This window comes from Mauremys reevesii, linkage group 27 (genome assembly GCF_016161935.1).
Source record: "Mauremys reevesii isolate NIE-2019 linkage group 27, ASM1616193v1, whole genome shotgun sequence".
NCBI lineage: Eukaryota > Metazoa > Chordata > Testudines > Geoemydidae > Mauremys > Mauremys reevesii.
The window spans coordinates 3,383,028-3,397,669 of NC_052649.1; the positions used below are offsets into that span (position 1 = coordinate 3,383,028).

Genomic DNA, 14,642 nt, shown 5'->3' on the forward strand with positions numbered 1-14,642 from the left:
AATGAGGTAAGGAAGCCAAAATACAGACAGTTTTGGGTTGCATGGGCAGAAGTATTGCTTCATGGGCTATTCCCGTGGTGTTCCCTCTGCACCAGCACTGATGAGACCAAAGCTAAGAGTTATTTACCTCAACTGCCAGGCATTAATTTGGAAGGAATTCAGAGAAGAAAACTCAAAGATTAGCTAAAATTACTGCCATTTGGCAAGGGAATGTTGGGAATGTAACTGTTCAACTATTTGTGCAAAGAGCAAGGAGGAGATGAATCCAGTGTTCAGACAGGCAGGGGTGTATAACTAGGACTAATGGAATGAAACTGAACAAATTAAAACCTCGGCTGACTATCAGGAAACCTTACCTGTTACCGAGGTTCTAGAATAGTCTCTCAGAAGTGGTGGGTATCTCATCACTTTTAAGTGATTCAAAACTAGACTAGACAAAGCACTTCAGAATGCAATGGGGAACGGATGAAGCTGGCGTGGGGATGGACGTGGTGACCTACCTAATATAGTGGTTCTCCAGTGAGTTTCATACTTTTATGAATCAGTCTCCTCCCTTTATCTCATCTTTCCTGTGATGGCAACAGTGTTTGGTTATCTGGAAAAATACCAATAGGACAGTCGTAGGGAGATGACGTGAACATGAACTCTATTAAGATGGTTGCAGCTGCTTAATTTAGGGTATTTTGTTCCCTTCGCTGTGCCGCCCCCCCCCCCCCCCCATTTTTTACTTGTATTATTTTGTCCTTCCAGAACAGGACTGTGCTTTTATTAGTACTGAATCTCCTTTCGTTGCCTGGGGCTCCTCCTGAACTAATCTATCCTGTCCACATTACTTTGGTCCTCCTCCCTCCCGCCCCCACCCCCTTCTAGTCTTGGTGTCATTGACAAATTTGCTCATTGTTCAACTTATGCCAAAGAAACACATGACAGACGCAAACCAGCTACGCAGGATGTTGAGTTCATTAAGTTCTCTGAAAGAGTCCTGCACTGGGTTACAACTAGCAGGGTGAATCCCTCATTGAAGTTAACAGATACTTCACCACTGCAACAGATGTAACGTTGCAGGCACTTGGCAGTACTTCATGGACCAGGGTTTGAAAATTATCAGCCAAGTAGGTATTTTCTGCCTCTAACATCTATGAAATATATTAGGACTATGGAACATGACAGAAGTTCTCATCTGATATGCAAGGTGAGTCTAGACGAAGCATGACACTTTAAAGTGAGACCTTCTGCATTAGTATTTGGAAATGGTGTAAGACTAGAGTATGGGCAATAGACAGATTCCAAATGACCCCAGAAAAGAGGTGTGCTCCTCTGCATTAGCTAGCATATTGGTAGTAATGACACAGTGATATAGCATGACTTCTAGAATTGGCGACTTGGCTGGCAGAGAGGCCAGGGAACTGAAAGTTGTGAGTTTGTATTACCACTTCTGCTATGGTCTTATTGTGTGACCTTGAACAAACTATTTTGCTTCATATCTCCATAAGAAAAATGGGACTAATGATACTCTCTAAAGCCCTTAGAGGTCTGCGGATGAAAAGTGCTGTAAGTGTTGCTGATTATAATCCTTTCCATTCCTAGTGGTCCTGAAGTTTATTTTTCTTCATGGCTTTCCCCCATCTTCTGCATTGTTCTGGCTTAGGTAATGCCATCACTTATCCTGCTCAATTTAAAACAAAAGTAAAAACAAACAAACTTGCAGATCTGATCTCAAATGTGGTGTGGCAGATGGTAAAATCTGAATTAGGCAGCAGCAGTCTCTTATCTGAGGCCTATAAACAAAGCTGAACTGCAAATTTTTCTTTAATGAGCTAAATGTATTCCTAGGTACTGAAGCCTCAAACGATAAAGATAAAAGGGGGCATTTAGCATGCAGTGAGTTTCTAAACCAACCTTTTTATTAATTTCAGCACCCTCAGAAATCCTTCCATTCAACTCCAGGGCTGTTTTAACGCCCTAGAATGCATCATTTGGTGATGTCATAATTATCCCTGTGACCATGCTATGGCATGGAGCCAGGCTATTTGGCGCTAAGGTAAGTGGCATTTTTATTATATTGATGTGGTTTTTGAAAAAAATGCCATATACCCTTTGTGGTTAGAATTAATTTTGCAAAACCATGCTCTATAATAAATGCCACTTACCTGAGACCCAGCTCTGTTCTCCACGGGGGCTAGAATGGAAGTTCTGATGATGCAGAATTATGTATTCTGGAATGTGAACAGAGCGGGAGTTGGCAGTGGGTAACATTGAGGAGATGAAAGCGTTCTGTGAGTTTAAAAAAACTGCAGCTGTTTTGGCTGGCACATTTCTCTGTTTTTTCTCTAGTGTTGGCCATGGCAACTGCTACTCAGTGTAGCACTCTCAGCTCATTGCAAACAGAAAAAGATGGCTCCCAAATTTTAGATCTAAGAAAACTTGTCCTGTGAGTGAACAAGTATCAGATATTCGTGCCACGTGATCTAGGGGCAATGTACGTACGTGTGTGTGTGTAAGTAAGAGAGGAAGAGAAACAGATGCTAGATCAGAAAGCAATAGGGGAGCAGGATAGCTCAGAGAATTGGTAAGTAGAAGGAGTACTATTATATATTTGTATGTTCTTGGTATATGGTGCCTGTTGGCTGCTCAGTGGCTTACCTGAAATAATTTGGTGGTCTCTGTCCTTGATAGGTTACACACAACTGCCACCCCTGCTGGTGTTTAATGGTCCCCTTGAAATCGCAGCAGAGAAGCCAAGTTTTGCATGGATCATGGTGACCATTACCCACTCCTTGCAATAGATAATGTGGGGAAAGCTTGTACTGCCACTGCTCAAAGTGCACCTGTCCCTGAAAATGGATGGTTGGGTAGATAATACTGCAAAACAAAAGTTAGCGATGTTCATTTGGCCAGTGCACTATTTCTGTAGGGTTGAGTGACACAGAGTTCTGTGCTAGCCAAATCTGAGGGCCAAAGGCTTTCAACCAATGATGTGGCGACCTCCCTCCTGCTCTTTCTATGCCTTATTTCTGGTATGAAATAGAAATTTTAAAATAGAGGCATAGGGGGACAGCCCAGTGTCCCCAGCAGTAAGTGAGTGTAGCAGAGACATCGCTCCCAGCTCAAAACTTCTTGTAACAGAGGCTGGAAGCAGAAGGCTGGCTACCAAACGTAGGAGCAAATAGCTTTCCTCTAAATAGAAACTGCCGGAGCGTCCCGAGGGCTACAGAGATCCAAAAAAAGGAACATGCAAGGTAAGCAACATTTTCTTGTGGTAACAGCTAGACCTGCTTGGGTCCTGTGTTTATTCCAGCTGAGTGCAGGCTTGCTCAGAAGTGCTCAGAGAGAGGCTCCTGTCGTAGAGACTAATGGAGATTTCACCTCCAGTAAATCTGTCAGACAGCAATGAGTGTATCTCTGCATTAGATCATTGTCTTAGTGGGCTGGAGTCAGATATGAGGTGGAAAATATCAACTGCTGTTTTTTCTTTCCTCTCTCTTCAGGTAGCCTTTCTGAAAAACTCATAAACCACTAGCAAACTCTCGGGCTGGTATCAGGCGTGACAGGCTCCCAGGCTGGTTTTCCGTGTGCTGTCTTCACTCCTATAGTTAGCCCTCAGTCCAACATTGCTTTATGGAATTTATTGAATAGACTCCTCTGGATACCTTGTGCTCACTGTCTATCAGATGAGAGAGAAAACTGAGACCCTGTCTGCCTGCTGATTAAGATCTCTATCTCGATTTATGCAGTGCCCATCACTGTGATATGTGAGCAAAACTCTCCCCAGGAGATCGTATTAACCTAGCTGTCCTGGCTAAATTCCAATATAGGCAAAATGTGATTAATCATCTAATTTCCTTCTTATAGTTTCAGTTGGATGCAGTATTCTTTGTTTCAGATCCTAAAATGTTGTGTAATGTTTCTGTGATCTGTTAAAACAGCTTCTGTATTACGCTTCAGAGGTGGCTGCATTTCAGTGGTGTAGGAAAGTTTATTTCTTAATGTGTGCAGTTTGTGCAGAGTTTTCTTTTTTTTTTTTTTTTTTTATGAGAGGGTCCATGTAAACAAGAGATATTATAGACAGGTCAACCTAAGAGACTGCTTGTGACTATAGGGGAGCCCCCAGGTTGTTTTATGGTTTGGGTGAAGCTGCATTTCTGACTTGAGGGATTCCGATTTGGTAGCTAAGTATGAGCATATCTACTGTCTGGCGTTCTCCTGTTATAGCTGTGTTGGCCAGAGGCATGATCCCTGAGCAACATAGCTGTGCAAGCAGAAGTCCCTAGTGTAGACAGTTGTAATGGCAAAACTGCTTTTACTAGTATAACTTGTTCAGCTCATATGGGGAAAAGGGAGGGGATGGTTTTGCTCTATTGTTACCAACCACAGCTTTGTCAGCATAGCTGTGTCTACAATAGGAGCGTTTTGCCAGTATAGTATACTGGTATTCCTACACTGGTCAAGAGCTTCTAGTATAGAGACGGCCTACGTGTTTCATAGGGATTTAACCCAGTGCAATTCTCAGTGTGCTACGGTACTAGTGCTTTATCCCTCTGCTCTCCAGTTTGTCCCTGTTCTGGAGCAAAAATCTCTCTATCCTGTTGTCGGTTTTGGAGGGGAATCCGCCTTGGTAGAGAGGGTGGTCACTACATTGGGGTAGGAGGTAATCTGCGTCCCTTTGGCACCATTGAATCAGTGTATTGTCTTCATGAGGAACAAATTTAGAGTATCCGCTTCTGGATTTCCAAGTGGCCTGCAGAATGATGTGTTTTCAGGAAGCAAAAAGAGAGGGTAAGGGTGGGATCCAAGAAGAGGGTCTTTCTTTTTCAGAACAATTAGCAAAAAGGAAGGAAAAATGGAGAACCGCTGGGCTAAAACAATGTAATAAAGGAATGCGCAGAAGTTCCAGGCACACGACCTTGGAGGAAAAGATGCTTTGAGTAGACGGTCTTGGTCCACACTTAAATTTTTCGGTTGCCATACTTAGGGCACTCAGGAATGTGAAAAATCCTCAACTGTTCGTGCTGTAGCTGTGCAGACCTAATCCCCACTGTGTAGGCACAAGCAGGCTGATAGAAGAATGCTTTTGTCAATGTAGTGATCATTGCTTGGGGATGTGGTGTTTGTAGGATGATGGAAAAAAAACCTTCTGTTGCTGTAGGATGAGTCTAGACCACGGGATTATGTTGGAGTAGCTATGTTGGTGTCCCCAGAGAGTAGATGCGGTCTAAAGAAGAGAATTTTTTTTTTAATTGATGAGAATATTTCCTGGTGAAGAAAATAGATAAAAGTGGGTGTTTCTTGATGCATTTGAAAGCAGACACATCTGCCTCAGATCAGATAAGCCTGGCAAATGGAAAACACATGAGCTCTCCCTATCTGCTTTTATCATATGCATGATACATCTCCATTCCCTACATGTGCCAGTCACCACAGTGATGTGACCGTCACATAGCTTGGCAGAGAACAGCAGTGACAACAAACCAGTCTCCTGTCATAGATCATTTTATTGACCAGATGCATTGACTCTCCCTCCCCCGTCACCCCAGTGAAAAATGTTAATCATTTAGCCAGTCTCTCACCAAAACACTACAAGCGTCCAAATGCTTCAGGAGCTGGGAGAATTCCAGAGCTCAAGAGCATACAAGTAAAACTGAATTATTTAGCATGTTGGGTTTTTTTTTAGTGCAAGCAGGTGCATGCTATGAAACAATTTTGGGTCTGGAATCCTCTATGGAGAGGTTAGTGCCTTGTGGAATTCGAAAGAACAGGATGGGTTTTTCATCCCTCCCTTCTTGACTCCTCCTTGGCAGCTTTTTCTTTTGAATTCTCCTTCCCTATCTTCCCTCCTCCACCCACCCACAGCCTCGCACTCTTTGTGTTTTCTTCTGATACTTCGCCTGCTGAAGCAACACTTCTGAAGCTGTTGTAACGATCCGTTGAGCACTGACAGCAGTTGTGATGCTTTGTACAAACTAGAAGACATGGTCCTTGTTCCGAGGGCTTTGCAATCTAATTCAGACACAGACAGTGCACTTCAGACACAATACTGTACACTCGATGCTAGTTCAACTGGAAATTGAGCAGATGTCAAAAGGTTTGGCAGAAGTAGTGGTGGTCTTCCCTCTCCTCCCTTAAGGAAGGGTTAGAAAAAAGAGGGAGGTCATCTAGTTTTGTGAAGGGAGGAGGCACTTCCAACAATGAAGTGTCTTTTATTAACTGAGTGCTGGTGGGGGAGGAGTCAGGGTGTATGTGAACACCTTGGGGTTGCATCTTGGAACCCCCATATTCCTCATTTTAATATAATCATGATCTTACCTTACAAGGCATGCTTTATATATATCAGGGGAAAGGTTATGACCTGCTGAAAGTCATTTCTCTATCCATATATGTGTATCATTAATGCATATGAAGTTATGAGAATTGTGTTGGATGGTGGTCACTAAAACATGCTGTAAGTTGGGGAATCAGCCAGACCTTAGCTCCACAAAGGCAACAGCAAGGAAACTAACCAATGCCCGGGTGGGATATGAATCAACCCATCAACAACCATTGTCCTGCAAGGGAGCTACAATGCAATGGCTCACCTGCATGAGGCCACACCAGGGGAATTGCTGGACCTTGCTTGGAGAGATTCAGCAATGCCCCCAGGCATGCCTGGACTTGTGTTCTACAAGCACGTGGACTGAGGGTATAAAACAGACGGAGTGGACGCATACTGGGCCCTTCTCCTGCCCCCACCTATGCTGCAAGCAACCAGGACACTGAGAAGAAGACAAGACTCCAACAGAGGAGACTGGCCCAGGTTTAAGGAACAAACCTGTATTTTAAAGACTGCAATATCCAGTGGGGTGAGAAAAACTGCTTCATCTAGTTGCTGCCCAGTCTAATAGGGTTGAGAGTTTAGACTGCATGCTAATATTTTATTTTGGTAACTCTGACTTTTTGCCTATCAAATCTATCTTTGCCTAAAATCTATCTTTTATAGTCAATAAATGTGTTTAACTATTTATCTTTACCAGTGAGTTGGTATGAAGTGTGGGGACAAATCTGCTCAGGTTTGACAAAGGCTGGTGTATGTCCACTTTCCATTGTTGAAGTGGTGAGCCAATTACTAAATTAGACAGCATATTCCTGAGGTACAGTACTGGGAGCTGGGTGGGGATTTAGCTGATGCCTTTCTCTGTGTGATTCCTGAGTGGCTATGGGCGCATTCATGCAATCTAGCTGGGTGTGGGCTCCACATGCAGTTGTGCTGAGTGATCACAGCACCTGGCGGGGTTTGCTGCTTGTCACGAGCAAGGCATTGTGAGGGACAGCCCAGGCTGGAGAGTTAAGGGGGCACAGTGGTCCCACAGTCCCAGGCTGCACCGCGGGGGGATCCCATCAGACACCTAACGGGCTTTAAGCAGTAACTGGAATATTGAAGGCAACACACTTTTCACCCCTTGTCGTGCCTATTTGTACTGGAGTACAGAGAGGAGCCCTAAGATCTGAGGGATGCAGATGTCAGTTAAACAGGGATGCTGAGTGCAGCTCCACTGTGGACCCATTCTAATTGTCCGGGAGCCTTGAAGATCTATCGGAGTTGGCTTGTCCAGTCCCATGGGCAGGTTTTAGCTCTTGTGTGACAGTTTTTTCTCACTTGATCTGCCCAACCCACATCAGTTCCAAAGCTTTCATATCGCTTTGTTCAAGACCGTTACGTTACAATTGAAGAGCTGGCTGCTACCTCTGAAAGTGCTTAAATAGGGATATGTCTGTATTGAAAATCACTGTAGAGGTGATTTTTACACACTCACTCACTCTTCACCTGTCAGTTTACAATGTAAGGGAACAAGGGAACCCCATGCTACAATCCTGCTAATAACACCTGCTCAAGCCGCTATTTCTAGCATTGTTTAAGCCACAGTGCAGCTGGGGACCTAACGGAAGAACCAGGGGACGCATTTCTGAGCCTCTCCTCCCTTAACCTCTTTGGGCACAAGTCACCAGGCAGAGGAGACTCTGGTACCAGACGGGTGCTCTGTGAGGTCTGGGAATCCATCACACAAAGTGAATTCTTTCCTCCCACCAGAAGGTTCCAAGCCTCGTTTTGCAGAACAATATGTACAAGCTGAGCTCCCCGATGGGATTAGAATGCCCCATCCCTGTAGCACTTGGCTGGGTGCCATCATGCCACCAGTGCATTAAACAGCAAACAGGCTGTTTTCTTAACTGTCAACTTCTGTCCTTTCTGTCGCAGAAATTGGCTTGGTTGGCAACATCCCACCTTCCAGGTCAGAGTGTGGTGGGTTTGGGTGGCATGGGGGGGGGGGAGGAGGATTGTTCTTTCACCCTGATCCTAGCCAACCATGGGTATGTTTTTTGCACAGGAAGAAGTTCCAGTGATGAGATGATGGTTTTCGTAATGCGCCATCACGTTTTCTTTCTCAGTGAGCAGTGCGGCTCGGCCGTTAATTGGAGAGGAAACAATCAGAGACCTGCTGCTGCTGGTGTTTGTTTAAAGCATGGGAAGGCGAGGGAAAGCGTGTGTGTCTGAGAGAGCAGCTGGTGTTAAGCTGTGCGGTGGAAGCAGTCATACGTGGGGACTGTAGCTCAGTATAATTGGCAAACGAAGCCATAGTCATTCTTTTAGCTCAAACGCCATACTTCCAACACACAAACATGTTTCGGGTCTGACGTGTGTAATAACAAGCCACAGTGTTTGGAGTTTTACTAATAATTGTCCTTGCATTCCCCACTTTCCACTGAGGATCTGCACAGTGCTTCACAAACTCTAAACCTCGCCACATCCCTGGAAAGCAAATGAGTATTATCCCCGTATAGATGGGGGCAAGCCAGAAACACAGAAACAGAATGACTTGGTCCAAGGTCGCTTAGCAAGCCAGTAGCATAGTCAGGAATAGGGCCCGGGAACTGTGCTTCTTGAGCTACTAGACAGCACTGACTTAATAAAATCCTGTCCTAGTTATGCCTAGGTGTTGCAGCAGATGTGGTATATGAAAAGGAAGTATATTGCCTTATTAGAGACAATGCCGAGGAGGAGGGTAAGGATGACGTCAAGTAACAGGGAAGACTCCAGAATGACATGAAAGAAAATGTCACCATTTTGTCACTTCACCAAAAGTAGGGAATTTAGCCTTACAATTAGAAAAATTGAGTCTGGTTTAGTGGCTGGGGCCCTGACCTTGGAATCAGGCAATATGGGATTTATTCTCAGTCCTGCCACTGACCTGCTGTGTGACTTTGGGCAAGTGACTTCTGTTTCCCCTCGTACCCTTTGTCTATTTTGTCTGTAAGCTCCTCAAGGCAGGGACTTTCTCATTGTGCGTATGTACAGTGCCTAACACAACAGGGCCGTGATCCTGGTTGGGGTCTTAAAGCACTACGGTAATGTTAATAAACAAAGTTGGCCAGAGCTGCTTTATGCAGAGTAATAAATGGGTAGAATAAGTTACCAGAGCAACAACTGAAGCAAGGAATATAAATTCATGGAGACACCTACAGGTTTTTTAAAAAAAAAAAAAAAACAACCACACAATTCATAAATATATGGATGATTCATTAGATCTCATAATTCAAGCTAACAGTCTCAATGAAAATATTGGGTTATATATTTCCTACAGTTCTCATGGACTATAGATCTTCAAAGCCTTTCTTAACCATTTGATATTTCAAGAATATAAAACAGTCACGTACCCTGATTTGTATTGCGGTAGCACTTAGGAACCGCATTCTGAACCAGGACTGCGACGTATGACACACCGTACAAACACAAAACAAAAAGGCAGTTCCTGTTCCAAAGAGCATACAATGTAACGGTGGCTCTCCAGCCCCTGCCTGGTCAAAATGGAAGGGGCAGCCACCGCTGAGACTTGGACATTTTCCCCAAAGAAATCTAAGTAATAAATTCTGTGAACTTTTTAACTGCTTAGAAATCTTTCAATATTTAAAATGAAACTAGCATAACCACTCCTTGCTGAGGTTCAGCAGTCTGGGTAGTTTGAAGTTGTGCTACTTCTCAGTTTCAGTGCATGGAAAAAGACCCTTGAAATATGTTTTTAAAGTGGAAAAAGTACACTGTATATACTCGTTTATTAGCCCATTCGTTTATAAGCTGACTCCCCAAAATGGATAGGTAAAAATAGCAAAAACTGTATGACCCTTTCATAAGCTGACCGTATATTTCAGGGGTTGGAAAACTTTGGCTCCTGGCCCATCAGGATAAGCCGCTGGCGGGTTGGGACGTTTTGTTTACCGGGAGCGTTCACAGGCACGGAGCCCCTCAACTCCCAGTGGCCACGGTTCGCCGTTCCCAGCCAATGGGAGCTGCGGGAAGTGGCACCACTGGCGAACCGCGGCCACAGGGAGCCGAGGGCTCCATGCCCGCAGATGCTCCAGGTAAACAAAACGACAATGTATTAGATATTCAATTCAATGATTCCATACAGTTTTTAAAATCATCAAATTTTGGTGTAGACCCATTTATAAGCCGACCCCCGCTCTTTGATGCGTCACTCTTTTACCAAAAATATTCAGCTTATGAACAAGTATATATGGTAGTTTGTTTTTCCTCACATTTTATGATCATTCAGTTGTACCTGAAGGATATTTTGTCAAACTTTCCGAAAAGCAAACACAGCCTCTTTATGCTGACACAGTCTATGGAAAGTTGCAGCTCATGGGGAGCCATTTTTTCCCCCAGAAAGTTATTGACCCAATTTCAGTATTGCCAATCGCAAGTGTTCAAAAATCATGAGTCAGGCTCCACAAAAAATATTGACTTTTAAAATCAGGATCATTTTAAAATAATTTTGGGCTTCCTTTTTTAATTTGCTTGTTGGTGTTTGAGCCGTTAGAAGTTATATTTTCAAGCTTTTTTTTTTTTCCTTTTCTTTTCTTTTTGCCCTGCAACCATCAGGGCTAGAAACTTTTTGGGTTTTTTTTAATTGAAAGTTGAGATTCTTAGGCAATAAAATGACTGCTGTAGCCAGGGTTGTGCAAAAAACCACCAAATACTGCAAGACTCATGATAAAATTATAAGAACTGGCAACACATCAACTGTAGGATTATAAAAAGACATATCACATTAACTATGACGCTTGTGGCAAAAAACCTTTACTTACAAATTAATACTAATAATTCCTTCTTATTCAAAATCTTGGCATCTGGCTGGAATATTTGTAGAACATTTATTGAAGAGTCTCGATGACTTGGCGTTTCAATGGGTTCCATATTTTAATTAAGCTTCAGAATATGCCATCCTTGCGTTGAGATGGGCCTTTCTTTGCGACTAGTCCTATTGTAATCAATTAGACCAGTGTTTCTCAACCTTTTTGATACTAGGGGGACCAGCTTGCTGCCTTCCTAAACTATGTCAGGGACATCTCGGGGACCAGTGTTGGTCCACCGACCGGTCGTTGAGAAACACTGAATTAGACCACTCAGAATAAGGAACTAAATATGATTTAGGGTTGCATAATCGGTCCCTTAGTCTCAAATAAATATCCCGTTTAACATATCCAAAGCTAGCAGTGGCAGAGCTGAGTGTGGTGACTTGAAAGACCAAAAAAATTAAATGACAAGGGAAAGCAACATCTACAAGTACGTAAAGGGTCTAAATGCCCCCCCATAACGGAGATGGATTTAGGGTTTGGTTTAGGCAGGTACCATGGGATGTAATTAGGAGTAGTGAGATGTGAAACTAAACAAAGGAATGTTTAGGCTGAATGCAGGGATGGGGAAGACGTACTAGCTATTCATTTTAAAACAGTCTCGTAAGGGAAATGGTGGAAGCCCCGTCATTTGACCCACTTAAAATGGACAGGATAGAAGCAGAGAATTTACAGTGTACAGAAAAAGCCATCAGTGGCGGGTAGTGGGGAGAGAAAATGGCAACGCTGTAGGTGGTCTCCATCTCAAATTCCTGTGATTCTGTGTAGTACTTTTTCCTCAGTGAAAAGTGTCATGTTGCTATTCTGTAATAACTACATTTGATTTGTTTCTCAGTAGCTTCTGATTTTTCTGATTCTTCTTGTCCTTGGTGCAGCGGCCAGCTGGCTTCTTTCTCCCCTGGAGTTCTGACAGTGTCAGCTGTTGAAAAAGTGAGTTATGTTAATAGCAGAGCGAGGGTGGTTGACTTTGGCATGGGGATGGGCCAATTGATTCTGGGAGGCTGGGTTTCTGAACAAGCCAAAGCAAAAGTTAGATGCATCTTTGAGACTCATTAAAACAATTAGAAGGATTTGGTGGGGAAGGAAGAGACTCTATTAGCCAACTGGGGAATTTCATACTGGAGATGGAGGAAATCACTGCCATGTACTGTATGGTTCTACATCTCAGCCAATAGCAGATGCAATCGAAAGCTGTTCTTTCTCCTGAGACATAGATATCAGCTTCCACTCCCATTGAGTTACTCTGCATGGTGGGAGCCTGTGCTTATAAACAGAGATGGATGATTAACTGCAAAAATATTCCATAAATATTGCTATGGTTTTGTTTTTTTTAATGAACTCCCCTTGTCATGGATGCATGACTTTTGGTTTTGCTTTCCACAGTTGTTCCTGGAACTGACTTTTTATTGTTAGCATTTGCAGTAATAATAGTGTTTTTCAAGTGTACATAGTCATGGAGAAAATAACTTAAACTTTCTGTATGTATTTGCAGCAGAGGTTCCTTCATGAGTGTTAGACTCATCTAGTCCGGGAACAAGAACAATATTGTGTGGCCAGTCTCCACTCTACAGCACAGCTTGAAGAGTAAGCTGCAGAGCAAACCAAACTAATTACAAAATAGAGCTCAATAAATTCAAGGAAATCGCCACGTATTCTCAGACATTTCATTGAACATAAGGTGCAATTGGTTGAATAAATTGTTACACAGGGTCTCATTCGGGTCTAGTTGGAACAAAGACGGGTGAGCCACATAGTTGATAGAATATGTATCTAGCTTATGTGTTTTTACCTTCTTTTGTTTGCCGCTTAGTGAAATTCTCTTTTGATCATCTTGTGTTGCTTGGTTAGTTGGGAGGAGATGATTCTAATCTAGAATAATAGATGGTGCTGGTCTCCTAGTAACCATCAACTGCCCTATCGCTTTCTAAAATGCTGCATCCTGTATAGCCTGGCTGTTTGTTTTTGATGCTCTGAAAATTAAAATTTTCAGAAATATCTCCAAGTGAGCAACTTCCATGTATTTTTTTCCTCTTACGGTGGGAGGGAAGGGGTTAACAGATTTTTCTTTATTTCTTTTCAGAGGAAGCATGAAACCTTCTGGGGATGTACCGTAGCTTGCTCCCTGTGAGATGAAAGCAATCCTTTCAAAATATCAGATGCTATGACTGTTGTTTATTTTTGTTGTTTTGGTTTTTACAACTGAGCTTTCAAGATATTTTGTGCTCTGGTTTGTGAAGAGTAAAAATTCCTGGTTATTCAACTAAAGCTTTTTTGATTGATGTAGTTGGCTGGCTTCTCGGTGTTACTCTGTATGTAAATGCACAGATACGTGTAATAGAGCCTCGCTGACTTGCTGTAATAACCAGATGATCCACTCTGAATTAGCAACCAGGTAAAGAAACATGATTTAAAAACAAAAGCAAAACAGCACCACACTGGGTCACAAAACCTACTTTAACTGTCATTCAGTTTCAATGCAGATACACTAGTAAATGTACTTGGATAGGATTTTACTGACGTGATAAAGTCTTAGTAATGTGAGACCTTGGCATAGTGTGGGGGTGGGAAGGGACAGAATGAAGAGCTTGCTGGGTCTTCTGTGAGAATGCCAGTCTGCGCACTCTGTGCATCAAAGTGAAGTTTGTGAGGCTCTAATGCAGGGGTGGGCAAACTGCAGCATGGCGGCCACATCCGGCCCTTCAGACATTTTAATCCGGCCCTTGAGCTCCAGCTGGGGAGCGGGGCCTGGGGCTTGCTCCGCTCTGTGCGTGCTGTAGCCAGGAACCACGGCCAATGGGAGCTGCAGGGGCAGTGCCTGTGGATGGTGCAGTGTGCAGAGCCACCTGGCTGTGCCTCCATGTAGGAGGCAGAGGGGGGACATGCCACTACTTCCGTGAGCTGCTTGAGGTAAGCGCTGCCCGGAGCCTGCACCCCTGTGCCCCGACCCCCTTCCCAGCCCTGATCCCCCTCTCACCCTCTGAACCCCTCAGTCCCAGCCTGGAGCACCCTCCTGCCCGCCCCAACCCCTCATTTCTAGCCCCACCTGAGAGCCCTCACCCCCAGCCATAGCCCTCCCCCTGCACATTAACCTCCTGCCCCAGTCCGAAGCCCCCTCCCACACCCTGAACTCCTCATTTCTGGCCCCACCCCAGAACTCACACCCCAACTCCCAATTTCGTGAGTATTCATGGTCCACCATATAATTTCCATCCCCCGATGTGGCCCTCGGGCCAAAAAGTTTGCCCATCCCTGTTCTAATGTATAGGGAAAGGCAGAGAGATTTGAGGCTACAAAGTCCCATTTAGTAACTCAGAATTCACACATCCACTGCGGCGTATAAACCCCATACGGTGCCTGATTTAAAATGCTGAAGGTCACAAGTTCAAGTCCTGCAGGCTAATAAAAATGTATCCAATGCTCAGATCGTAGAAAAATGAATGCAGGGGAAGAACCTGAACAGAAAAGTATATATGGGCAGT

General features: G+C 43.8%; 2 long non-coding RNA genes across 5 annotated transcripts; one reads left to right on the top strand and one right to left on the bottom strand.

Moving 5' to 3' along the window:
* The first annotated feature begins 2,133 nt into the window (after positions 1-2,133).
* Positions 2,134-13,263, top strand: LOC120392034. 4 transcript variants are annotated; one of them, XR_005591565.1, is made up of 6 exons: positions 2,134-2,276; positions 3,127-3,239; positions 8,361-8,480; positions 11,999-12,093; positions 12,656-12,904; positions 13,244-13,263. It is a non-coding gene; the product is annotated as an uncharacterized LOC120392034 (long non-coding RNA). The 4 variants fall into 4 exon arrangements; XR_005591563.1 differs by lacking the exon at positions 8,361-8,480; XR_005591566.1 differs by lacking the exon at positions 8,361-8,480 and having other exon boundaries at positions 12,039-12,093.
* On the bottom strand, positions 11,091-13,026 carry LOC120392035. Its single transcript, XR_005591567.1, has 2 exons — positions 12,953-13,026; positions 11,091-12,082 (listed from the first exon to the last, which is right to left on the bottom strand). It is a non-coding gene; the product is annotated as an uncharacterized LOC120392035 (long non-coding RNA).
* Positions 13,264-14,642: the final 1,379 nt, after the last annotated feature.